The sequence below is a fragment of the Arachis ipaensis genome, chromosome B1 (genome assembly GCF_059453495.1).
Source record: "Arachis ipaensis isolate K30076 ecotype BB chromosome B1, ASM5945349v1, whole genome shotgun sequence".
NCBI lineage: Eukaryota > Viridiplantae > Streptophyta > Magnoliopsida > Fabales > Fabaceae > Arachis > Arachis ipaensis.
The window spans coordinates 100735173-100738226 of record NC_142436.1 but is presented as its reverse complement, the minus strand read 5'-3'; the positions used below and the strand labels follow the sequence as shown (position 1 = coordinate 100738226).

At 40.1% G+C, this 3054-nt stretch overlaps 1 non-coding gene across 1 annotated transcript; it reads left to right on the top strand.

Annotated features, from left to right (window-relative positions):
* The first annotated feature begins 708 nt into the window (after positions 1-708).
* Positions 709-812, top strand: LOC148577658 (small nucleolar RNA R71). The gene has a single exon (XR_015903621.1). It is a non-coding gene; the product is annotated as a small nucleolar RNA R71 (small nucleolar RNA).
* The last annotated feature ends 2242 nt before the right edge of the window (positions 813-3054 follow it).

The following is a 3054-nucleotide window of genomic DNA, read 5'->3' as shown; positions in this document are numbered from 1 at the left end:
GTAGCTCTCACATCATCCCTGAAGCTTTTCAATTCGGTTATGTCTTGACTCATGGCTGCCATCATTCCTTCTATCCGGTTTAATTGATCTTGAAATTGTTGGTTCGGATTAAGTTGGGTAGGTTGATTATTTTGGCCATGATATGATGGTTGGGGGTAAGTGTTTTGTGTGGCTTGGTATGATCTTTGGTTGGAGTTTTGGTATGTGGAATTGTTATGTTGGTTGTGGTTGTAAGGTTTGTGGTTTTGTGGTTGGGTTTGTTGGTTCCCCCACCCAAAGTTTGAGTGATTTTTCCATCCTGGGTTGTAAGTGTTGGAATGTGGATCATATGATTGCCTTTGTTGGTTTCCCACATAGTTGGCCTCTTCCCAATCACCTCCTTCAATGCTTACTTCCTCTTGATCTTGTGTGTGTATTGCAGCCACTTGCTTTGTTTCTAATTGCCTGGTAAGCTCTGCTAGTTGCTTGGCAAACACCTTGTTTTGGGCTAGAATTGTATCAACATGGTTCAGCTCCATGACTCCCTTAGTGTTGTGCCTTTCTGATGCATAGTAGTACTCATTCTCAGCCACTGTCTCAATCACCTCAATGGCCTCTTTCACAGTCTTTTTCCTGTTCAATGAACCTCCTGATGAATGGTCTACAGCCTTCCTTGATTCATAAGAAAGTCCATCATAGAAAATATGCAATTGCACCCAATCATGGAACATGTCTGGTGGGCATTTCCTTGTCAAATCCTTGAATCTCTCCCATGCCTCGTAGAGAGTTTCACCATCTTGTTGTCTAAAAGTTTGAACCTCGGATCGAAGCCTATTGACCTTTTGTGGGGGGGTAGAAACGTGCCAGAAACTTGCTTTCCACCTCATCCCATGTTGTTAGACTCCCCCTTGGGAACGATTCTAGCCACTTAGCTGCTTTGTCCCTAAGTGAAAATGGGAACAAAAGCAGTTTATAGGCATCTTCCTGGACTCCATTGGACTTCACAGTGTCACAAATTCTCAGGAATTTTGTGAGATGTTGGTTGGGATCTTCATTAGCACTCCCACCAAATGAACAATGATTCTCCACAAGTGATATTAGCTGTGGTTTGAGTTCAAAATTGTTGGCCTGAATGGGTGGTTTCTGAATGCTGCTACCACAATTCCCAGAGGTTGGGTATATGTATGAACTAAGAACCCTCCTCTCAGGAATGGCATTGTTTCCATCAGCTCTCTCATGGTTGTGAACTTCTCTATCCATGTTGAGATCTAAAGCTTCCTCAAAATTGTCCTCAGATTCTCCTTCAGATTCCTCTTCTCCCACTACTCTCTTCCCTCTTGCTTCCCTTCTCAGTCTATGAAGGGTCCTCTCTGGTTCGGTATATGGAGGAGTTGATGTTTCTCCTCTCCTACCTGTCATACAAGAACACAGCACAGGCACAAACAAGTGAAATACTCTTGGTTAATGGAAGAGTATGGTTAGAGCAATTGAGGAATTAATTCAAACAGTTAGTGAGTCAGTGAGTTAGTTGCTTGAATTTAAAGGCATAAAGAAAGAAAGCATGTAACCGAGTGCAGAAATTAAAATTCAATAAGTAACTTGAACAGAATTAACAAAGCAAGAGAAATTGCTCAATCTAGTTAGCTTCCAATTGGAGAATTGTCAATCAAAAACCAATCCCCGGCAACGGCGCCATAAACTTGATGCACATAAACTAGTTATGCTACGATTTAGGAAATTGCACGATCGGCAAAATTCCTTCCGGCAAGTGCACCGGTTATCGTCAAGTAAAAACTCACAATAGAGTGAGGTCGAATCCCACAAGGATTGGTTGAGTGAGCAATTCAGATTAGAAGTGTGTTCTAGTTGAGCGGAATCAAGATTGAGATGAGTATTGCGGAATGTAAAATTGGCGGGAAAAGTAAATGACAAGAAATTGAAATGGCGGAATCTTAAATTGCATGAATTAAAGAGCAGAAACTAAATTGCTGAAATTAAAAGGGAATGGGGGTGATTGCATGAATTGAGTAGCAGAATGTAAAGAGAAAGTGGAAATCAGAAATGGGGAATTCATTGGGTTATAGGAGATATTGAGATCTCCGAATCAAAACATGTTTATCTCTTCCTCAACCAATGCGTTCATTGAATTTTGCTTGGCAATCTTATATGATTGGATCCCAATCCCTTGGCTCACCAATTCTCTCTAAAAACAAACAAATTCCCAATCCCTTGGTTTAAATGTTCATAAGAAGAGATGATGCTCGATCACTGATTATACCACACAGTTTCATGAACCACAATTTGGTAGGATTACATGTCACAATATCCATCCAAACCCCAATCCAATTCACTGTGAGAAAGCTTCTCTAGCATGAATCCTCCATTCCTTTCCCAAGGTTCCGAAGGATTCCAAGTATGGGTAGTTTCTTTCCCAAGACAACTACTCAATGGGATTAGATCGAGAAGCTTTCTAACAAAATTCAAGAGAAAAGATTGAAGAAGAAGATAAACTATTATTGATTCATTGAATTACAATAGAGCTCCCTAACCCAATGAAAGGGGGTTTAGTGAGTCATAGCTCTGAATTCAATTACAAAGATATGAAAACTAGCTAAAAGTGAAGGTAAAAGTCCTCTCTAACTTAAATTCTATCCTATTTATACACTTTCTATATTGAGCTTCTGTTGTGTTTCTTGGGCTTTGAGGCCTCTCCCTGCTTTCCTTTTGCCTTAGGTTTATGGTCCATAATCTTGATGAGGCTGCTGGTCCAAATTCTGTAACATTCATTAAGCCAACTTAGTGATAATCAAATAATGGCACATGACTCAATAAATTGAAATTTCAGACTCATCAATCCTTCAGGCCCAATCCCATAAACCATGATATTCAATTGGGTTTCATACCAGAATAAGTTTAAGTTAATGTTTGTGCTCAAATACTAACTTAAACCACAATATCTTTGGTCCAGAAACCTTTTCCAAGAGTGGCGTTTAAGTTGCAGTTTAAGCTTAAACTGCAGCTTAAACGCCAGACACTTCCAGTGAGGCCTTTTGTAGAAGCACGTTTAAGCTTCAG